Source organism: Rhipicephalus microplus, unplaced genomic scaffold (assembly GCF_043290135.1).
Source record: "Rhipicephalus microplus isolate Deutch F79 unplaced genomic scaffold, USDA_Rmic scaffold_22, whole genome shotgun sequence".
NCBI lineage: Eukaryota > Metazoa > Arthropoda > Arachnida > Ixodida > Ixodidae > Rhipicephalus > Rhipicephalus microplus.
Window position 1 is genome coordinate 8,283,852 of NW_027464595.1, and position 25,006 is coordinate 8,308,857.

The following is a 25,006-nucleotide window of genomic DNA, read 5'->3' on the forward strand; positions in this document are numbered from 1 at the left end:
CGCGATAAGGCTGCTGCCGGATGGGGCGGACGTCATCGTCGGTAATAAGTCGATGCTTGGTGAGGTGTGTTTGACGGACTTTAGAAGAAGAGGCGAAGCAAGATCGAAACTCCCTTAAAAGTTCATGAAGTGCAGCCTTTCCCTCGTCTGACCGCGTCGAATTAATGTCGATGTGGTCTAGAAATTCCTCATCCTCATGCGTTTCCTCGGACGCGAAGCAATCCGTGACGTCGGCAACAGGTTCTCCATAAGCTAGGGTGGTTCCGCGGAAAAGATGCCGTTGCTCGTAATATAAGTTCGTAGCTAGTATCGCTGACTATCCGTCACGGACGCGCACAACACTTCGGGCGGCGCATACACCTTGGAGCAGCAAAAGTGATAAGTTGTTTTCAGCCACCACGTCACCGTCTTGGAAGTCTTCACAAGTGACTTCGATGGGAACAGTTGCTCGATGTGGCAGCGTCACACTGTCGTCAGCAACACGCAGCGCAGGTCTACGGCAGTTATCAGCGTCTCGATCTGTTGCGCCTTGAGTCGAGAAGGTCACGATGTGCTCACGGAAATTTATGATGGCACCGTATTCCCGAAGGAAGTCCATGCCGATAATCAGCTGACGCGAACAGTCGCGAAGAACGAGGCAGCTGAGCACAAACGTTGACGCACGAATTTTCACTCTTGCGGTACAGCGACCCAGCGGTGTTACAACGTGTCCTCCAGCTGTTCGAATTCGCGTTCCATTCCACGGCGTGATCACTTTCTTGAGATCTTTCGCGCAGCCTCCCGCTGATGATCGAATAGTCTGCACCAGTGTCTACCAATGCACTGACCTGAAGACCGTCAACCAGCACAGGTATGTCGAGTGACACGCGGTCACTAGGTTCAGATGCGGATGTCAGCGTTTCTTTGGCACCGCAATTATTCTCTGACGAAATGCCTTCGGCGTTGCGTGCAAGCGTCGATGGGAGGTCTTCCGCACTTTGAGTCCCAGCGACCTTGCCCCCGAAGGCCGCTGCCTTCAGTTTTCCCGACGAGGGCTCGGGGAGCGTTCCCGTGCCGTCACCCCGAAACGTGGCCCAGTGGCTGTGGGTCTTCTCGGAGATGGCGACCGCGATTGCCGTCGTGTAAAGGGTGCACGCTGTTGCGCGAGATACTCTTCAATATCCCTTGGCCTTTGACCAATTCGGGGACGAGGGGAATCGGCGGAAAATCCGCGCAGTCCAAGTTGCCATAAATGTGACCAGCCTCACTGCAATGATAGCAGAGGGGTCGTCTGTCTGGCGTACGCCAGAGATCAGACTTGCGCGTCGGTGCACGGCGACTATCGATGTCCAAATCAGCGTGCGCTGACTGAATCACGACTGACGGCATCATTGTCTGGATCGGGATGTATGGCATTGTCTGGATCGGGACGTGCGGCACTGTCTGGATCGGGACGTGCGGCACTGGTTGGGTCGGGACTCCTTGACCAGAAAGAGGAGTGGCAGATCGCAAGGCTTCCGCGTACGTACGACGGCGACTGTCAGTAGACACAGGAGCCGTTTCCGGATCAACCGACGTGGGCGGAAAACGATGGGCGTGCAGCACCTGCTGGACCTCGTCGCGGATGACACTGGTGATAGAACCAACATAGATTTGCCTTGTCCCGTACATCTTTTCCATTTCTTCCCGGACGACAGATCGAATGATCTCGCGAGTTCATTCGGCGCTCTTGCTCCCAGGGGTGGCGAAAATTTTGGGAGTTGAGGCAGCATTCACTTGACGGTCAAACTGGGCAGACCGTTGGTGCAGTACTCGCTCCATTGTTGCCGCTTCAGTAAGGAACTCAGCAACACTTTTAGGGGGACTACGCACCAAACCAGCAAAAAGTTTTTCCTTCACCCCACGCATGAGGTGGCGCAACTTTTTTTCTTCTGCCATAGCAGGATCCGCCCGCTTGAAAAGCCGTGTCATGTCCTCGACGTACATCGAGACGGTCTCGTTGGGCATCTGGATGCGTGATTGTAGTGCACGCTCCGCTCGGTCGCGGCGGTCGGGACTGCTGTAGGTCTCCAGGAGGCGACGCTGGAACTCGCGCCAAGATGTCAGAACATCACCCCTGTTCAAAAACCACGTCTTGGCACCGTCTTTTAGGCAAGTGTACACGTTCCGGAGCTTCGCGGCATCATCCCAGTAATTGATCGCTGCGACACGTTCGAACTCACTCAGCCAGTCGTCAACAACTTCATGCTGCTCTCCGTGAAAGGAGCTAGGCATGAGCGGGTTTTGGACGGTGCAGTAGATCGGCGTGGAAGGTGTCGGAACTTGCATGGGATCTTTTGTCGAAGTCATAGTCACTGCGTCAGTGGCTGGTGTCTCAGGCGGTAGGCCTCGTTGGCGGCGGCTTACTCTATGAACCGGAGCGTCCACGGGTGCAGGGCTTGTGTTCCTGCTGCTGGACGGGATTTTGGGCATCGGGTGGATCGTGAGACGTTGTACCCAGCAACTCCACCAGTCTTGTCACGTTGCTCTCGACAAACTTGATAAAAATGGGCTCGTTTAGTCGACTACCCAAGCAGCGGCTCAGAGAGATCGTCTTTGTCTTCTTTCACTCTTCGATCTCACCCAAGCAAACCTTGGGGCATTATATATATGTATGTATCTATATATATATATATATATATATATATATATATATATATATATATATATATATATATATATATATATATATAAGGGAAAGAAGTGTATACCTAAGGGCTCGTTTTTCCGTGTTTTTAACACAATAATAATGAGATATAACAGACAGTAATGCCAAGGAATGTACAGGGGAAGTTATTAACATTAATGGAATGTAAATAAGAAGAAAGAAAAGTGGATGTAAAAATTACCAACTGTAAGCAGGTAATTACCAACTGTAAGTTGGTAATTTTTTCATCCACTTTTCTTTCTTCTTATTTACATTCCATTAATGTTAATAACTTCCCCTGTACATTCCTTGGCATTACTGTCTGTTATATCTCATATATATATATATATATATATATATATATATATATATATATATATATATATATATATATTTATATATATAGATAGATAGATAGATAGATAGATAGATAGATAGATAGATAGATAGATAGATAGATAGATAGATACGTTCAAAGTCGCCGAAGTTTGCCAAGAATTTCTTCGCACTCAAGATCTGCAAGCTAGGCTTCGCCACAGTGCTATAACGACAACTGCGCCCTTTCGCCAAGAAAGGGTTCGTCAAAAACACATCAATATGGCACAAATTCAAGGCCAGTGAATGCATTCAAGTGTATGTGTAATTCTGCATATATATGTTCACAACAGCTATATAGCCTGCCACTGAGGTATTCTTTGTGTAATATTTGTAAGAAATGTTACCTGTGGCATGCAGTTGTGAACTGCTTCAGTGAGACTCTGGTACATTTCTTTTCTGTATTTCTTGCCAAATTTCACAATAGAGTGATTTCAGTATTGTTTCGCGTTTTTGTATTTCTTTAGTTTGTTTCAAATACTCTTATGCACATAAGAATCACACTAATACACACTTCTATATATCATTAATGCAATTCACTTTCTCACTACACAAATCCTACTATTTGATTTGATTCTACAAGTACGTGGGCGTTACGTGTATAGTTTGTTTCTGTATTGTGTATGCCCTACATTACACACTATCTCACAAGCATCTTTTTTTTATTTTTCACTGTTAACAATTGAATATTTGGTCAATTACTTTCAACGAAACTGTGCACTCATCATCCTCTTTAAAAATTAGTTTTTGATCCAACTCTTGTTTCTGTGGTTTGACTGAATAAAACTAGGCCTATTCCACTTGTTATTGTTGCTTTGACGTATAAAAAATTTGAAAAGAGAAATAAAACATACAACTGAGCTTGCTCTAGTCAAGAAGTTGGTTGACAAGTTAGCAACAAATCAAAAGGCATGCTTCCATCATTTTGTTCTCAGTGAGTTACTTGGACTCCAAATTGTTATTTGGGTAGTTTTAAAGCAGTGAAGAAAGGTTTGTGTAGCCACCTATGTATTTTCTGCTCTGAACGCTTTATTGGACTCTTGCATTCCTGTTTTACCAAATGTGTGGTAACTTTATAAGTTTGACACAATACTTCAGCTTCATTGCAAAAATAAAAATCTGTAGTTCATGCTGTCAAGTGTGATTCTTTTTATCTTTAGAGCTGTATACATTTGCAGATTTGACTTGCATATAAATTCTGTCGTTCATGTTAACGCAATACTGCAATGCCCCACTTTCTGACCACATGACAGCCCAACACTGATAGAGCCTAGCAATAAATGTTTAGAGTGATGAACAGTACCGTAGAGCAAAGGCTATAAGTCCGATCACTTGAACCTGGCAATGACGTGAAGAATAGCAGGATAGATTGCCACAGGCACCACATTTTTCCATTGCTTGCCTTTCATCAATGCTTACAGGGCAAAAAAGCCCATCCTCCTCTGCGCGATTTTATCACAAAGCATTTTCATGCTTTCACAGGGTCGAACAGACCTAAATAATTTTTCTGATAACGATATATCACTCAATACATAAGAGACTTACATGACTGATGTGAAGAAATAGAAACTGTTTATTACAGTCTGCAGTGTGAGCTCGACGCAACTTAGCGCTGAACTTTGCTGCCGACGGGATAGCTGATAATGAAGCCATTTTGCTATTCTTCCAGAATCTCTTCCATTCATCCGGGGTAACCAACAGCTCAGTCAAACTCTTCAAGCACTTTACTATTATTTTAACCTGAGAGGCACGATGCCCGGGTTGAAAGACGTAGCGGAAAATTTTTAACAGCGGATACGCAGTACGTACGCAACAAATACGGTTCAACTACACATTCTAACTGAAGAATCGAAGAACCACGACCAAATGCATCCAGCCATAGTGATCGTAGAACAAAGAAACATGCGCTATAGAATTATTCCTCCACAAAAGTGGGGGAAACACATGTATCTTACGCTTACATTGCACTTCAACTGATGTGCGCATCTCACGTTGTATTGCAACTCCACCCAAAGTTCTAACCTTACATGAAACAGACAAAGCGAAAACAACATTGTCAAAAACGTAACGGAACCATGTACGACACCACGGCTGGACGCCCTGGCTGTGCAACCGAGCATAATCTGAATCAGCTGCGTAATATATTGCGGGCCGAGTTCACGCAGCAACCCACGTCCTCCAATGCCAAATAAAAATCACAGGGGACGTTTCGGCAAGTCTCGTTTATGGTGAGATCTCACCGCAAAAGGTCGTGCGTTGGATCGAAACAGCTAGCTTCAAATCTGGGTGGCTTGTCAAGGTTGGGTGCGTGACGTCATTCTCCCTCCTTATTTCGCTATTCCTCTGTGATTTTTTCATTTATACTTAAAGATTATGTTGGTATGGTTGTGTAACGGGCATATAACGGAGAAAAATCAACGTTGTTGATGTTTCGCCGTTATATGGTGGTTTTTTCTTTAGTTTTGCATGAGCATATGCTTGCCATTATTGTTTTTCTGTTGCTTTTTTTTACTTCATTGCGCCGTTATTCTGCGTGAAAATCATTTATTTGCTTAGTTACTGGCATTTAACTTTGATGCACTAGTTCTCGATGGTGTAGCAGCACGTAGTATGCTTTCCTTTACTGTTGTATATTTATGTGTCGCCTACGATGTATCACTGACTCTTGCCTAAGGCCTCTTTTGTGAGGCATGCAGTACTTCTGAAATGAATAAATAATTATTGTCTCAGTCATGAGCATGGCTAATTCATGAGTATGCCTCAGATTGAGCATGCCTCAGATTTGAATAAATTTATCCAAATAAGCGGTGTTGATTATCCCACCACGGTACAATAGCTTGTTGAGGCAGCTATCTTGTTAGCAGCCTCTACACATTCAGTGAGCCGTTAACAAAACGAAGGCTACGCTGAACACCTCCATTAACAACCATGTTTGAGGAGATTGTCATTTCAGTTTTACTGGGCATAAACGTGCCTTGCGCTGTATACTCCAAATCGTTAGACACTCTAACGATGATAATAAATTTTGATTGTTCAACATGATGTCCGCACTATTTTGACATGATTTAATAACTTATGAAACACTTAGACACACTTGTGACAACTATTCATGTGTGCAAACGAGTCTTTCAAGTTTTCAAAATGTTAACGGAAGAAAATAGGGCACAGTAAGGGGTTTTTCGTGAGGTATACTGCAGACTCGTTTTTTTGTTCTGGCATGTCATCACTTCTGATATGTCAACTTATAATCAGTATTGTCATAGTGTATCGTTATGTTTACTGCAGTATGGCGAACTCTGTGGATGATCTTCCATTGTTCCTATCTTCCGCAAGTAGATTTCAATGCATCGCTGCAAATTTTCTTTTCTCGTTCATCTCTTAAGTCGGTTCACGAATAACATCAGCCTACATCTAACCAAGGCACAGACTCCAAACTAACGAACAATAAGAAGTAGAAGATAGTTTGAAGAGTGGGGCACACAGTATGAGCATACAGGTTAAAAAAAAATAACGCGGGACGACATGAATTGCCGCAAAAAAATACTTATACAACCCTTAATACCACGGTGTCACTGCCCACTTGCACCGGCTGGGAAATACGGGGTGTACCATCTGCTTCGATATTTGGCAAAATCAGGGCCATAGAATGGTATGGGCCCTTCCATGCTCGTTCACCATCTCTCAGTAACGTTTATTCTGAACAGTGGAGGCAAACGCTCACAACGAGGGCGGTATAATATGCGTGGGGCCCGTCAACATACCGGGGCGTCTTTGTCGAGCTCCGGAGGAGGAGCTGCAAACCAGTGCACATTAGCAATTCAGATTGGGAAGCAGCGTCAGCGTTTTACCGTCTTTCGTGCATTGACCTACAGCGGTAGGCTTCGGTGCTGTCTAGAGTCCAGAAATCTTCAAAAAAAAACGTTTTGGCACCCGTTCTTGATGTGATTGTGGAAACAACGTATCTTTTGTTTTTAAGTGCGAAGCATTTCTTAGCGAAATTCGGTGACTTTGAGCGTATCTATCTATCTAGCCGCCTACGACTTTCATTTCTGCTGGCCATTTCGATAATGATATTGGTACCAAACTCGATATGGCGTAGCATGACATATGATATGTTAGTCATGAATGTCATGATTTACATTTCAAGGTCCTGCAGCTCTTGCGGTGAATTCGTTCACATGAAATGTTGAAAACTGGTATGGTATGACATGATTGCATGGCGAAGACAAGCGACAGACCCTAACATAAAAGTCATACATGCTTGTCATGTAACAACATGACTACATGCAATGCTCATCATGCGCTCATGGCAGTTTCGCTGGGGTCACATTACCCAAATTTGGGTACTGTGACTGGTGCAAAGATGATAATCATGAGATGCGTGTCATGTAACAACATGACTACATGTGACGCTCTAGATGCGCTCACGGCCATCTCGCTAGCTTCACATGTACCAAACTCGGTATTGGGCGATGCGAGTGGACGACATGGGTAAATTCTAAATATGATAATCTAAATATCTAAATAATCGAAAATCTAAATATCTAGATAATCTAAAATCTAAATATGATAAACACGACTTGCACATCATGTAACAACATGAGTGCATGCCACACTCATGATGCGCTCGCGGCCGTTTCGCTTGCTTCGCATATGTCCAATTGGGTATTACGTGACGGTATTAGATGACGAAGGTATGTGACTGGTGCAAACGTGATAATCGAGTTGCGTGTCATGTGAGAAGAAGGCGCAAATCTGTTAGGACGTGACGGGGTGCGGGCTCGCTAGCGTTCATTTCATCGCGCCACGCCGGCGTTACCACGGGCGGTGGTCCTGCATATACAAATAGGCACGCACCGGGCTGCGTTGCTTTGACGCATGCGCGTTTCAGCGCGTCCGGCGTCCCTCCGTCGCGAAAACAGGGAGACGCAGTGTTGTCTGGGTAACGCATCGGCGCTAAATGCAGCTTGTTACATTTCGCGCCGGTTGCCGTCGGGCTGCGCTGATGGACACTGGACGTGACGGTCGCACCTGGTGTCACGCTATAGAGTGCTCACGTTTTGCTAACGTAGCGTCGCTGTGCCCAGAGTGCGCGCGCGTCCGCACTAAATTTGAATATACTGGGCCCTTCCTGATGCGCTCGAGGCCGTTTTGCTAGCACCACATACACGAAGTTTGGTGTTACGTGACGTCAATGGATGACGAAAGTATATGACTAGTGCAAACATGATAATCCGGACACGCGTGTGATGCAAGAAAATTACAACATACCACGCTCATAGCGTGCTCGCGGCCGTTTCGCTAGCCCCACATATACTAATTTTGTTATAACGTGACGTGAATAAATGACGAAGGTAAACGACACATCCAAGCATCATAATCATGAGACGTAAGTCATGTACGGATTCATTTACCTCAACCTCGTAACATTGTGCTGATTTTAAAGTGACACATCAACCTTTCTCATTCGTGCTTCGCATATCATCGATTCCCACTGTACGTGGGATCTGCCATTTTTTAAAATGTACTATTAGCAAACTGACTTCTGTTTCCTTTTTCTCTTGTTCTTCTTGTGTTAGAGGCCTTTGAAGAGGCTTTACCTTTATTTCAAGACGACCGAGTCAGTCATGGAGAGATAATTGATGTTCATACCCCACAAGGCGAGAACACAGCAGAGTGGTTCAGGAAACAAGTGATTGCTAAGAGAATCTGAATCGAAATACAGAAGATAACGGCTGGTCAATGAGAGTAGCAGAGTAGATTTCGAAAGAATACAAGCGCGCGATATGAAGACATGTACTTATATGGCCAGATGCGGTCAATAGGCATACTGAGACAACGTCGCCTCTGTAAAGCACAGGACTGCGTTGGTTGGCAAGGCATAGAAGAGGCGTTTGCGCGGTACTGGGCCTCATGCTGCTTCTGATGATGATTATGACGATTTTGATAGGGGTTATGATGGTTATTGTGTTGTGCCACTCAATCTATTGTGCAATGTTTCATCGTGACTTATAGCGAAATACTCAACTTGAAAAAGGAAAATGTGGCCGCAAATCACAGTACATGATTAGAGGAGCGTATGTTGTTTTAGTTTTTGGTAGATTCTTTAAATACATATATCTGAATATCTGATAAGATTATTTGCTTTTCATTATGCGCAGACTAGTTAGAAAGTATTCGTAGAATGCATCACAATTAGGTAACTGGATTTTGAATACGTGTTTCTTGCCATCATTGAAAGCCCTGAAGACGTGCATACACGTCTTGCCTATATTCAACTAGCCTATGTGCTAGATGAATACCTTTATTATTATATCCTGCATGAGTGAATTCCGGAGACAGTTTGTAGCTGCTGATGCTAAGCCGAAAACTTTAAAACAGATAAGTTGGCACTAACTTTTCATTAGGGCAAAGTTCAAAACATTATGCCGAAGTGAATATTTTTGTCTGCTGTAGAATATGACCTATCCTGTGAAACGTATATGAATAGTTTGTCCTACAATGCAGGAGGATGCATGGGCTTAAGGTTGAGTTGAATAACGTATCGTGCAGTGGACTGAAGATTTAGTAGAACGTCATGACAGCGACAAATTGTCCCCTGGAGTTTTCATATGTGTGCTATCAGTATAAAACATTCTCATAGTTGAAGTACTTCCACCTCAAATATGTCAACGCAGATTTACCTGTACTTCTATTTGGCAATATAATAAGGCGAAGACTGTTAGAAGGTTTAGGCACTGTTACGGAATTTTCCTTCAAGTGCCGAGCGCTTTAGGGGCCGGGGTCGTCGTGTGCTGTCATTGCTTGGCGTAACGCAAGCAAAACCGCGTACCAAAATGTAAAAGAAGAGAAAGATAGAAAAAACAGAAGCAAAGAGACAAACAAGAAATTATGTAATCTGAAATATCATTATATTTTGAAATAAAAAAAAATACAGCAGAAACTGTCAGAAAGAAAACAAAAACTTGGGATGAATTTGGCAAGAGTGAACTGAATTTAAAAACAAGAAAAGGCTTTTCAAACTTTCTTCTGGAGATTACTGAGGCGCAAAATGCATTTTGCCAAACAAAAAAACAAAAAAGACAAAGAATAGCGCACACAACCAACTGCTTAATGACAGACAAACAAACGTACAGAAAAAAACGAAGATTCCGCGCATGCGTGCACAGCCAACAAACGTCGTACAGCGAATTGGTCAAGAAATTAAGCTATCCCAAGCTTTCCCGTTCCACACGCGCACACGCACGCACAGAAATATATGTATATATATATATATATATATATATATATATATATATATATATATATATATATATATATATATATATATATATATATATATATATATATATATATATATCGTTGGAAGGCAGGTGGGCCTGTTTTCCGATGAAGGCAGGCCCACCTGCCGAAACGGTAGTAAAACATGTGTTTTCGCACGTTTGTTGACATCTTTTTTTACCGTATATATATATATATATATATATATATATATATATATATATATATATATATATATATATATATTGTGAGATGGCGTCGAGTACACTCAAGACTCTCCTTTATTGATTCGAGTATGTGCCCCACAACCGAAACTTGACTGGTAATGATGAGTATGTAAAGATGAAAAGATGGGACGCATAAATAATGCTCACACTTATTTTCCCCGCGCACTTGAGCGGCCGGCCAAGCCGAGACTTAGGCGGGAAAGGTACGGTGAACAAAGGGTTCAAGACGTGAAACCTGGACTATCTCGGAGGCACGGTAACGACGGTCCGAGGAACCCTCGACGGGAATGACAAGGTAATTGACAGGAGATGTTCGTTCACAAACAACGTAAGGTCCTAGAAAGCGTGACTGAAACTTTTCACACAATCCGGGTGTGCGAACAGGCGTCCAAAGTTGTACTTCATCTCCAGGACGGAAGGTGACGTCTCGACGAAAGCTGTCATAGCATTGCTGGCGGTCTTGTTGACTGGCCTCCGGGTTGAGTTGAGCGTGTTGCCGTGCCTCAGCGAGCCTGGAGAAATGTTCTGGCGTAGTCGTCGACGTTTTTGTCATTACATTGAAGGAGACGTCAATAGTGAATGTCGGCGCATGACCGTAGACGAGGAAAAAAGGTGAATACCCGGTTGTTCGTTGAGCAGTTGTTTTGTTGTGCGAATATTACGAACGGCAAGATTTTGTCCCGATTATCGTGGTTCGGTCCGATGTACAAAGATATCATGTCGATTAGAGTCCAGTGGAATCGCCCTGTCAGGCCATTTGTCTGCGGGTGGTACGCGGATGTGGTCTTATGAACTGTGCCACAAGTTTTCAGGATTTCGCCGGGAATTCTTGACAGGCACGCCTTGCCTCGGTCACTCAAAAATGCGCGAGGTGCACCATGACGCAACACAATGGCTTCTAAAAAGAAGGCACCAACGTCTGAGGCAGAGCTAGTGCGTAGAGGAGCGGTCTCTGCGTATCGTGTGATGTGGTCGACGGCTGTGACGATCCAGCGGTGGCCCGCTGGCGTTACGGGAAGTGGCCCGACGAGGTCTATTCCGACAACGACAAAAGGTGTATCGGGACATGGAATGGGTTGCAATAAGCCAGCAGGAGCTGAAGTTGGTCGTTTCCGGCGTTGACACAGTGCACAAGAAGCGACATAATTAGCCACAAATGTAGAAAGACCAGGCCAGAAGAAACGGCTCCTAACGCGGTTGTAGGTCTTCTGGAATCCCAAGTGTCCAGCTGATGGGTCGTCGTGCAATGCTTCGAGAACTTGTTTTCGCAGCGAACGGGGAAGTACTGACACCCACCGATTCTGCAAGTATAGTGCTGCAGGACATTGTTCTCTAGCTTGAGCAGCCGTAGCTGACGACGTAGTCTGGCGTTAGCCATTAAAGTATCCGATGATGCGGTTAAAGTAGGGGTCGTCGCGTTGGTACGCGGCAAACTGCGCGCTGCTGTTTAAAGATAGTGACCCTGCAACTGCCAGGGGTGATAACGCGAGTGAAGAGGAAGCCGCTTGATCACCTGAGGGGCATTGAGGATGCGTGTTTGGAGATGAAAGTGGCAGAGGGCAGCGAGAGAGAGCGTCAGCATCCTGATGCTGTTTGCCGGACCTGTACACAAAGTCAAAAGTGTACCGTGGCGCCCAGACAAATTCTTCAGCGAGGACCACCAGCATAGAGCATGGTGGTCGGTAACCACAGTGAAGTGGCATCCATACAGATAAGGTCGAAATTTCTGGATGGCCCAAACGACAGCGAGACATTCTTGCTCTGTTATCGAGTAGTTCTGCTCCACAGGTGTTAGTGTGTGGCTGGCATACGGAACTACTCTCTCACGTGAAGTGTCGTCGCACTGGAGGAGGACAGCACTCATTCCGTGGCCGCTGGCATCTGTAAGCAGGAGAGTGGGTGCACTCTCATCGAAGTGAAGGAGGACGGGGTCTGATGTCAAAGCACGCTTAAGGGCTTGGAAAACACACTCGCACTCGTCAGTCCACGTGAAATCTGTTCCTGACGTCAGAAGCTTGTGTAACGGCCCCGCAATGGCAGCAAAGTGACGGATGAAGCGGCGGAAAAAAGACGCCGGCCCACGAAACTTCGCAATTGTTTTTGATTGCCCGGACGTGGAAAACTAATTACGGCAGCAACCTTGATGGGGTCGGGTCAAACGCCGTCTTTGCTGACAAGGTGACCCAATACTTTGATGCTTGTGCTTGCGAAGTGGCACTTTTTTTTTTTGCATTGAGCTGTAGGCCCGCGTTTCAAATGCACGTTAGAACTTCGTCCAAACGCTTAAGGTGCTGAGGAAAAGTAGAAGAATGAATGACGATGTCGTCTAAATAACATAAACAGGTTTTCCCTTTGAGACCACGAAAGACAGTATCTATCATGCGCTCGAATGTTGCTGGAGCATTGCATAAGCCAAAAGGCATGACGTTAAATTCGTAAAGCCCGGCAGGCGTCGCAAACGCTGTTTTATCCTTGTCTGCTTCACGCATAGGTATTTGCCAATACCCGGGTCGGAAGTCGAGGCTGAAGAAATATTCTGCGCCTTGTAGGGGGTCCAGGGCATTACCTCTGCGTGGCAACGGATATACGTCTTTTTACGCGATCTTGTTGAGCGCTATGTAATCAACACAAAAGCGGACAGAGCCATCCTTTTTCCGGACCAACATCACAGGAGACGACCAAGAGCTAGATGAAGGTCGAATAATATCCCGTTTGAGCATGTCGGGGACGTTTTTCTCAATGATTTGCCGTTCCGCCGAAGACAGACGGTATGGGCGGCAGCGTACAATGAAGCTGCCTTCGGTTTCGATGCTGTGCTTTGCAACAGGGGTGTGGCCCAGAACGTTGCAATGTACATCAAACGAAAGGCTGTGCATTTGGAGAAGGTCTACGAGGTCTCTCTTTGCTCGGCAGCGAGGTGAGGATTTATGGTGTCATTTAGGGTAACAGTGGTAGTCTTAATATCAGTAGTAGCAGACAAAGGCGGTGATTCTGCGTGAAGGGGAACCAACGAAAAAAGCTCACTGTCAGTGAAGCAGCTCCCAGCAGTGCCCTGGGGCAGCATCACTGGCAAAGAAGTTGGGTTCAAGGCGGTGACCAATGCTTTACCGTCGTTACACCGCACAAGACCGGGTGATATTGTAAGCCCCGCAGGTTTGGAGTGAACTGATAGAGCTATGAACACGTCATCGTTAACTATAGTACTGGAAGCGATCGTTAGAAGTTGTTCTTCTCCTGGCGAAATGAAACAATCAGTGGCAGAAACGAAACGGAAGCTGTATAGATCGACATCGGATGAACTCTCAGTAGCTGACATTTGAATGACTCGCTGACGACACGATATAAAAGCTGATTCCGAAGAAAGGAAGTCCCATCCAAAAATTACTGTGTGAGTGCACAAAGGAAGTACAAGAAACTGAATGTGGTGAAGGATGCCATCTATGAAAACGTGGGCTGTGCAAACACTTGAAGGCTGAATAGGCACTTCATCTGCGCAACGAAGGGGAGGACCATCGTAGGGCATCCTAACTTTTTTCAAGCGGTCACAAAAGTCTGCACGAACTACGGAAAGTGATGCGCCTGTGTCCACCAGTGCCTCTGTCTGTATACCTTCAACATACACCAATAAAACATTCGATGGGCGGTCCGGACGTGTTTGACGCAGTTCAAAACATGCATTTTTTCCTCTCGAAGCTGCGCTGTTTAGTTTTCCAGTTGGCGGTCGGGAATTGAAGAAGATGGTTGGAGAGGAGAAGAGGAACGCCGCATTGGTGAAGGTGAGCGACGACGTGAGAACCGGGAACTGCCAACTGGGACAAAGTTCTGCGGAGACGGCGCCCAACGTGTGCTGTTCGGATACAGCCGGCGATAGGGTGGTCCAGTGGCGTAGAAGTCGTCCCGTTCAAGCTTATCGTAGCTTCGTCGTTCGTCTCGCTGACGGCGTCGGCAAAACCTTGAAATATGACCACCGATGCCGCAATAGAAGCAACTCGGCCGCGAACTGCGCCAGGCGCTGTAAGGCTGGGAAGATGGTCAGGTTCAGATATATCAGGTTGTACCCGAGTGGTCTGGAGCTCCTCAAGGCGCTGATAGGTAGCGACAACATGGGCTAAGCTTTGGGGATTTTGCACCACAAGCGCATTAAAAGCGACAGTCGCTATTCCTTTTAGGAGGTGGCGCACATGGTCGTTTTTCGCCTTATAGTTGTCGATGCGGTGGCAAAGGGTGAGAACATCTTCCATGTAAGAAGTGTAAGACTCGCCGGGGCGTTGAACACGTGCATCAAGCCTCTTTTTGGCGATACCCGAGCGCACTGACGGGTTGGCAAAAATCTTGCTGAGCTGACGTGTAAAGGCGGGCCATGTCACAAAATCTGTGGCGTGGTTGAAAAACCACGTTTTTGCGACGCCGCTCAAGTAAAATGCAACGTGGTTGAGTTTCGCAGGCTCATCCCAGTTGTTGATAACACTCACGCGGTCAAACTCCTCGAGCCAGTCTTCAACGTCTTCACCCGGAAGCCCTGCGAACTGCGGAGGATCCTTTTGAGGCCTGGTGACCAGGTGAAAGGGGTTTCTTGGCGGTGGGAGCGGTGGCAAAGCTGGCACGCTGGACTGGGCGGCTTGAGACATTACCAGACCCAGGTCATTTGAGAGGCGGCCTGAATAGAGCTCCAGGGATGTGTTCTAGAAGACGCGGGGGTGTCCAAGAACGCGAGAGGACGCAGGAACCGGGCAGCACTCTTCACCACTTGTAATATGGCGTCGAGTACACTGATAGAGAGAGAGAGAGAAAACTTTATTTGCGCATAACGCGGAGCATTCCAAATGGTCGGGCCCCTATTCCAGGGCTCCGCTGGCCCTAGGCATCATCTCTACCCGTTGGACCAGCCAGCGCAACAATGGCCGAGCTGGACAGCAGCACCTCCCGTTGTTCCTCTGTGTTGTTTATGTTGGGGTGTTCTTCATTGCGATGCGTACACTCCCACGTGATGTGAAACAGAGTTGGTGTGGCCCCACACCACGGACATATATTTTTGTATGCTGTGGGGTAGAATACATGCAGTCTGTGTAAGTTCGTGTATGTGTTTCTTTAGATTCTGCGTAATGCCACCGATTCCATATCTGTGAGTTTCTTATGCGGTGCTGGATACACTTTTCTATTGTCCCTGTAATACTGAAGAATTGCACCAAAGTTAGGGTCTAGGGGCGTTAGATCCTCTATTGCAGTGTGCAAGGAAGCTCGGTAATCTGTGAAGCCTCGAGCCGCCTCATCCGCAAACTGGTTTACGGTGACACCCTCGTGCCCTGGCGCCCAGATAATGGTTTGGGTGTATTCAATTGGGAAGTCCTTGTGAGCTTTGGTAAGAATTTGGAAGGCCTTCATACATATTCTACCTTTTTCGTGATTTCTACATGCAGCCTTAGAGTCTGTGATTATTGTCATTGGGGCTTTTCGCTCCCTGCCCTCCTTGATTGCCAGCGCAATCGCTATCTCCTCCGCTTCTGTGATAGAGGCTTGGGCTATGGAGGCACAACTTGTGACGTTTCCTTTTCGGTCTGTGACCACGGCCACCATGTTCTTTGCATTTGCCTGATATAGTGCGGCGTCAGTAAATCTCGCCGTATTCAGATATTTTGTCTGTTTATCTGTGTAAACGGCTCTTGCTTTACGTCTTCCAGCATGTAAAACTGGGTCCATGTTCTTCGGTAGGGGGCATATTTTGTACCAGGCTCTGACTGAGCACGACAATTCCTTAGCTCTTCCATGTGCCTATACTTGTTCGCCGAGGCCGATCCTCTGAAGAAGTTTTCTGCCGGTTGTCGTCTGTAGCAGGCGGTTAATCTGGGTGGTTACTTGTGCCTCAGCCAACTCATCAAATGTATTATGAAGTTCGAGTGCTAACAGCTTCGCAGTTGAAGTGCTTTGTGGTTGTGCTTTGTGGTTGTGAAGTCCGAGCGCTAACAGCTTCGCAGTTGAAGTGCTTTGTGGTAGTCGCAGAGCCGCTTTATACGCCATCCTTATTATTTTGTCTGTTTTTTCTTTCTCCTCTCTATTTATGTTGTGGTAGGGTAGCGAGTATGTTAGTCTGCTGATGACTAAGCTCTTTACCAAACGAAGCACGTCTTGTTCTTTCAGTCCAGCACGATTGTTCGTTATTCGAACTATCATACGAACAATTCGTTGAGCTGTTCGTTTAAGCATATTCAGTGTGTGGAGACATCTCTGATTGGACTGTAACCACATCCCTAAGATCCGAACAGTTGTTTTCTCTAGTATAATATTGCCGTCTAGCTTGACCTCAAGGCGGAGGCTCGGGTCTGTCTTTTGTTTTTTACTCTTAGAGAACAGAATGAGTTCCGATTTGTCTGCTGAGCACTGAAGCCCCCTTTCTTTAGTGTAATCTTCGATGGTTTTAGCTGCCAGTTGAAGCCGCTCTTCTTCTTCGCCAAGCTACCCTTGGTTGTCCATACAGTGATGTCATCCGCATAGAAGGAATGTCGGATCTCGGGAATACCTTCTAGTTTTTTGGCTAGACCAATCATGGCTATGTTGAAAAGCGTAGGCGAGATCACAGCGCCTTTTGGTGTGCCTTTGCTCGGTGGGTGGAAGACATTAGATTCGTCTTCTCCTAGTCTGATAACAGTGGTTCTTTTAGTATGGAAGTTCTGTACATATTTGTACGTCCTTTGACCACAGTTTATCGCTGCTAGCCCATCTAATATGGCCTTATGGCTTATGTTGTCAAAAGCGCCTTTTATGTTGATGGCCATGTCAATGTTTTCTCCTGCTTTTGGAACATTTGTTAGTACTTCCTCCTTTAAAAGCAGAAGGATGTCCTGTGTCGAAAGGTTCGAGCGGAAACCAAACATGGTGTTTGGCAACAAGTTATTTTGTTCAAGGTGCCATTGAAGTCTGGCATTTATTAATCTCTCAAACACTTTGCCTAAGCACGAGGTAAGACAGATTGGCCTGACGTTTTCTATTGACGATTTCTTTCCTGGTTTGGGTATCATAATTATTACAGCAAGCTTCCATTGCTTAGGTACATTGCCATTCACCCAGTGTTTGTTAATGAAGTTTAGAAGCGCTGTTATGGCTTCGTCATTCATGTTGCGAATCATGGCATTAATGATTTGGTCCGCCCCAGGCGCTGTGTTGCGTTTCAGGCTGACGATTGCCGCTCTGACCTCGGCATGCGTGAAAGGTGCATCTAGTTCTGAGTTTGGGAGCCCAGTGTATTTAGCCTGGTAAGGGGCTGTGATGGCTCGGGCGCCGAAACACTTAATATAGATGACTTGAAGCGGGTCATCTCTTGTGCCTGGATATGTGTGCAATAATCTTTCTAGAGATTTTTGTCCTTCGCGTTTAGTTTTCAGAGGGTCAATCATGGCTCTTAGGATATTCCATGTCTTTTCTGTTCCTAGGGTTCCATTTAGTGAATCGCAAAATTGTTCCCAGTTGGCTGTCGCGAGTTGATTAGCGTACTGTTCGGCTTGCTGCGTTATTTCTTCAATTTCCGCTTTGAGTTTCTTGTTTCGCTTTTGCCTTTTCCATCTTTTAGTGAAGTTTCTTCTTGCTTCCCACAGGTGGAGAAGGTGAGCGTCTACTTCAGGGGTATCATCTGTTCTGGCGACAATTTTGGTATACATTTTCTTTTCATTTCGAATTACTTTGCACCACTCGTCCAAGTCGTCTATGGCAGTCACGTGCACTTTTAGCGCTTTTCTATGAGCGTGCCAGTCTGTAATTTTGGCTGTGCCGGTGTGTTTGCGGATTCGGCCGGTGCCGATTGTGGTGCTTAGTATGTAATGATCACTGCCCAGGTTTTCAAGGGTGTTGTACCAGTCCACGCGGTGGCAGTTTTGTACTATCGTCAAGTCCGGACTTGTATCCATGGATACGATGTTGCCTATCCTCGTTGGTATTGCAGGGTCAGTTAACAGAGTCATTTCCAGTTTCTTTATTTGTCTTGCGATATTCTTGCCTTTGGTGTCTTGCATCTTATATCCCCAGCTTGTATGCCTGGCATTAAAGTCCCCAACTATGATTAATGGATTCTCTTTCGCCAGTTTTGCTGTCTCTTGAAATAGCTTGTCGAACGTTGCGCTCTTTTGTCTTGGGGTACTATAGATATTAGGTATGAAGGCGCTCTTTCCATGGCTCCCTTTGTAGGTTATTTCTGTTATGATATGCGGGATATCCGCCTCTTCAATGGCCTGATGACATATTGCTGTAATTGAGTTATCTACTAATGTAGCACTTTCCATTCTGCGTCCCCGGTATTATAAGTTTCGTAGCCCCGTAATTTTGGTTGTGTTCCGGCTTCCTGGACTGCTATGAGAGCAGGTGGCTTTTGTTGCGACGCCACCAGTTGCAACAGTTGCCCTCTTTTCCGCCGGAAACCACGGCAGTTCCACTGCCATATTTCGCACTTTTCTGACCGCTGCGTTTGATGATTAGCTGTTATGCGTCTCCTGGTTCATGGCCGATAATCCGGGCCTGTTTTAAATTTTCTCAGCTTTTTCTCTGATGTTGATGCCTGTGGCATGCTTTCGCAAGGCTTTCGTGAATTCGACGTGTTGTGCCTGGATTTTCTTGTCCAGAATCTCGAGCTTTCTATCTACATTTATCATTACTTGCTCTATAACTGTCGGTATAACTTCCTTTATGTTTCTTTCAGCATCGACGACGTAATCATTGAGTCACCTCCTGCATTCGGTTGCGTCTGCGATTTCTGGCCGCTTTGGGTGGGTATAGAGTTTTGTTGCGGGTGCAGCATTTGTTGCTTTTTTAGTTCGCTATTTTCGCGTTCTAGGTCACCTATTCTCACCCGCATTATCTCTAACTCACGTTCTAAGCGCGTGAGTTGTGGTGTTTGGTGTGAGTGTAGGGAGGATTTTGCTGCCCAGCTCACCTGGTTCTTCGCTTCCTTTTTCTGCGCCTTCTTGCCCTTGTGCTGTTGTTGCTTTGCTTGGGCCTGCTTGTGGCCACCATTCCTGGACTTGGAGCAGTTTCGAGAGCCGGACCTGGATCTGGATGTAGATCGAGATCTGGATCAGGAACTGAAACGGGCCCTGCCTGGCGGTGCAGAGTCCTCACGGTCCGTGCTGAACCAGCGTCTCTTGAGTATGCCAGTGGTTTTTGGTGTGCTGTGTTGGTGCGACAGCAGCGACCGGACCTTTTGAGGGACGCGTTTGAGTTTCTTGGTGCACTCCGATGCCGCCGTGGGATGGCGTCCGCCGCACATGGCACATTCCGGATCGCAAGTGTGGCCCTCAGGTGGGCCTTTTAGGCGACAGTTACTGCACGCCTTTGTCATTGGTGTGGGACAAACATCCGTCCTATGTCCCTGGCTCTTGCAGAGTTTACAGTACTGCCGTGTGGGTTGATAAGGCACGCACGGCATTTCGCCACCGTAATAATACACGAAGCGTGGCAGTAATTGTCCATCGAACGTGATCACTGCAGTTTGTGACTGTCCGAGCATGCGGGCTTGAACAATTGTCACTCCTTGAGTGCGCACTCGGAGATGGCTCAGGAGTTCAGCTTCTGGCGTTTCGCGTTCTAATCCATGTACCACTCTTTTCAGGTATCCAGCAGGTGTGGATATGTAGGTGTTCACGGGATAGTTGGTGCCATTGAGCTCCAGTGTCTTTATCTTCAAGATCCTTTCTGCTACATCTTCGTACGGAGTGCTTGCAATAATTATGTTTGATCCGTTGCGAAGGCGAAGCAGATATTTGTGGCTGTTACAGGCCTCCGGGTCACCGCTCGCATATTCTATCGCTCGCGCAACGTGGTATGCTTTCCGTTCCTTCACAACTAACCCTGGTGTGGGCCGCATGATAATCTTCATATCGTTTTAGATGCGGAGCATCGAATACTCGAGGCTTGTAGTGCGGCGCCGTCCGCAAGCTTCCTCCTCCTTCTTCCACCATCTGTGCATCCCTTCCTCCTCTACACACCGCGCGCGCTTCACTCCTCCACCATCTGTGCACCCTTCCTCCTCTACACACCGCGTGCGCTTCTCCTCTTCACGAACATTCGCTAGCTGTATAATGTAGCGCGCATGCGCCGTCGCGCTTCGAGAACATCGGCAGCTGACGCGCGCGCATGCGCCGTTGCGCTTCTCCCCCTTCTCGAACATTCGACAGCTGACAGTGCATGCGCCGTCGCGCTGTATATATATACTCAAGGTCGGTGCTCGCTCGCTCAGTTGCCGCTCGTCGGTTGGTTTGTACGGCGCGCCGACGTCCGAGGTCGCAATGATCGACGTCCCTTCGACCAGCGCCGGCCAAAGTGTTGGCGGAACCGCAACCAAGTCGTCGTCCGAAGACAAGGCAGCGCGGAGAAGAGCTCGCGACGCCGAACGTAAACGTCGGCGTCGAGCGGAAGATGCTCAACTTAGAGAACGTGAAGCCGCTGAGAGACGTCAGCGTCGAGCAGCAGCACCGGATTCGGCCGCTTTGAAACGTAAGCGTCGACAAGAGGACCCGGACTTTCGAAAACGGGAAGCCGAGTGCAAGCGTCGGCGACGAGAGGCCGATCCCGATGCTGCCCGCGAGCGCAAGCGCGCCGAGGTAGCGGCGTGGCGCGCCAAGCAGTATGCCACGCCCAACGCTCGCTTCAAGCGCGACTTCCTGGACCGAAGCTTCGGCCACACCTGCAAGGTGTGTGATCGTCTTTGGTTCGATAACAACTTAACTCGGATCGGCAACATTCAGAACAACTCCAAAGCGTTGTCGGTTCTTTGCGATACATTTAACACCCCTCCTACAACCACGTTAACCAATTTAGCCAGCGACCCAAGTAAGTCGCAATTTAACACCCCATTTCACAACCACGTTAACCAATTTAGCCATCGACCCAAGTAAGTCGCACTTTAACACCCCGTTAACCAATTATATGCTCCGCATCCTCCTCAGTGTTCCCCCGAGGGAAGCTGCGGGCAATTTTTTGGGGCAACGGCGCCGCGCGCGTTCGTCGTCGGCCCCTTTCAGATGCTCTTCCACGTTGCTCTTCTGCAAGCGTTCTAGCGCCGGAGCTATTGCTCTCAGTTTCGCCTCGAGCAACGCTGTCATCACTCGCTGCGCGTTCTTGTTTCCTGATGCGTTTTCGCTGTCGCAATGACATAGCTACCTGCCACTGACCATTCTTGGCTTCGTCGTCGCGTTCCTCTGCAGAGTCTTTTTCCTTGTTTTCGGCATCGCTAGTAGATTCCCCACGTAGCACCTCGTCAGGTGAAAGGAAATCTTCGTTGGCGTCCACCGCAGAGCTCAATTGGGTTTCGATGTCTTGGTCATTTATGTCCATAAGTGCCTGGGCTAGTTCCGGGTCGTTGTCCGTTGGGGTTCGGGCAGGTGCAGCGCGACGCGTCGGCCGAGAGCTGGCTGCCAGGACTCCGCGTTCCGCTTCGCCGCGAGGCTTAGCGTGGCGGGTTGGCATGCTCTGCCGAAGGTCTTCACTTCCCAGAGAAAACCGGGATCGCTTGTCCAAAAAGATGGTGTCAGCGTGTACCTGACGTCTTCCTGCACAATTCCCGTAGTTTCACTGGTAGTCACATGATTTTAACCGCTGATAGGTACGATGATTGACGGAGCCGATGTGAACGCTTGTGCACTCGTCGGCGCCATCAGGCGGTCCGAGTACACTGAAGTCTCTCCTATATTGTCTCGAGTATGTACCCCACAACCCAAACTTGGCTGGTGATGACGAGTATGTACAGATGAGAAGATGGGACGCATAAATAATGCTCACAATATATATATATATATATATATATATATATATATATATATATATATATATATATATATATATATATATATATATATATATATATATATATATATGTGTGTGTGTGCGTGTGATGCTATGAAGAATCGGAGACGTGGCCTGGCTCATACGCCATGTTTATTCTGAAAGCACTTCTTCCTCAGCCTCTACCTTCAGTCACTACCTACTTACGTTACACGATTCCCCCTCTCCCCGAAAGAATGCGCGTGTTGTGTCATACAATGCATAATGAATGAGCAGTACTAGAATGCAAAAAAAAACATCGAAATGAGTTGTAGTTGCGCATCACGTTGAAGTTCCCTAAGACCGCACATAGTCTTCACAAGAGAGGGCAGCAATTCGGGGTTAGCAAGTGAAGCTCTGGTGGGCGAGGCTGGCTGTTATGCTCTGGACAACATAAACATGCTTTGAGCGTGGAAACAGATGGAAATACAGCCGGTATTCTTGCAAAGAAGGAACGAGGTTGGAACGCTTTGTAGGATTGAATGTTTCGTAGGCGTCGCATTTTTTGTCGTGGGTCATACTAACGCCGTGCATGCAGTTTGCGCACCCGTTGATCGTGGCTGATTACGCGCTGCTTGTGTTTCTGCAGAGCACAAACGGTTGTTTTGTGGCTTTTCGGGAGTTTTCTATGGTGATAACGCAGATGTTCAGACCGAAGGCGCAATCTTGAAAACTGCTGCAGAAAAGTTCCTTGGCTTTTCTTTCTAAGCTGGCTCAGATGCGGAATCAATCTTTTCTTTTGTGATTGTTGTTAACGACATTCTTTAAGCCGCAAGTATGCTTGCGATGTAGCTTTAGTTCTTCGTTGTCCTTGTTGGTGTGGCCGTTCTAGTTTTTGGGGTTCTCCTTGTTGTTGTTGTTGGCGTTGCTGATGTTGCTGTGGAACGCGTTGCGGTGGGAGCCATTCTTGAACATCAGGCCGGTTTTCTTGACAACTTGATCTGGTGTCTAGTCGGCAGCTGGTAGTCTGTGGGCTGTTGTAATTCTGTTCGAGCAGTGAAGATAATGCTTCAGGGTTGATAGACAGCTCTTTAAAAGCTTCTTCTACACTGTTCACTACAAAGAGATCTTGCGCCTGGCAGAGTGCGGTGTTCAATACGTCTGAGCTTTGTGCTTTGCTTCGACTGTCTAAGGTGTGTGCACCGGACGGTAATGAATGAACCCGTGTCCTGAAAGAGCATGGCTTGACCGGGTATTTTTGTGAAGCGTCAGGAAATCAACCGTGATCGCGGCGTCCTTATGAGGCAAATGGTGAGTGATAGGAGCGCTTGAAAAACCGCCTTGTGGATCACGTATGCGAGACTAAGAGTGAAGGCAATCAGGTGGGTGAGCAACGCCTCGTGTCGTAAGCTGGAGCGAGGACTTTGCAAATTCCGACTTTCCTGCAGAGGGGAGGCGTGCTTGATGGTTGGGTTTTTCCCAGAATACGCATCGTCTTCTGTAAGTAAACTCATGTGCGACTTTGTCTTGTGGCAGTTGTCGATTCACGTTGGGCTTTCGAATGCTCGATGAATGCTTAGGGAATTGACGATAGTGTCGGGTTTTCTTAGTCTGTTTTCATAGTCGCTAAAACGAGTGATCATTTCTTCTTTTATTTTCTGCCAAGACTTGTCATTTTCAAAGATGTGGGTGAGGTAAAACTTAGATGCCTCACCGGAGATGTAGTCAGTGAAGTTGATGATCACCTCCCGTTCCGACCAGGATGCAGCGGCGGTGAGGACCTCGAATAGGATGAACCATTCCTGTACGGGTCCGTCGTCCGCTGATCCGGTGTACTTGGGGATGTCGAGGTCAGCCGATGGTTCTGTCATGGTGCTGGTCATTGTCCTTCTAGGCGATGATTCGGTAGTTAATTTATGGTCAGGGTTTCTTCTCGGGAACTGTGTCGATAATGAGTGACTGATGAAGGGGCAGGCAGGTCTCCATCCTGTCGACTCGTGTGACGCTATGATGAATCGGAGACGTGGCCTGGCTCATACGCCATGTTTATTCTAAAAGCACTTCTTCCTCCTCAGCCTCTACCTTCAGTCACTACCTACTTACGTTATATATATATTGTCACGAACAAAACAAGACCTGCAGCCAGGGGTTCACTTGAACCAAAGCAACGAAGATGTTCTCTTCTTCTTCGCGCCCAAAAACGCGTATGAGCCACAGTGGCTCGTTCATCAATGGTGGCATTACCCCTTCTCCCAAGAAGCATCGTCTCGATGCTGTACAGGAAGGCAAAAAAAAGAAAAGAAAATTAGATGAAAATTAGCATGCGAGCAAAATGAATGGCGTAAGGCGGAATAACGTAGTTGGTTGTGGGGACAAAAGTTAGAGAAATAAGAAAAATAGGAAAAATGTAGGGAAAAGACGAAACAAAAAGAAAGACGCGAAGTTACTAATAAAGTCAGTCACTCCCTGGTGATTCACAGCGCGAAAAGTATGGTTTGAGACGCGAAACATGAATGACTTCAGTTTGCGAGGTGAAACGGGAACGTCTCGAATTGCCTTGTGGGAGAACCTCGTACGTGACGTCACTGAGACGTCGCACAACCTTGTAAGGGCCGAAGTAGCGGCGAAGAAGCTTATCGGAAAATCCACGCTGTCGGATAGGGGTCCACCCCCAGACTTCATCACCTGGTTAAAAATAACTTCACGGTGGCGAAGATTG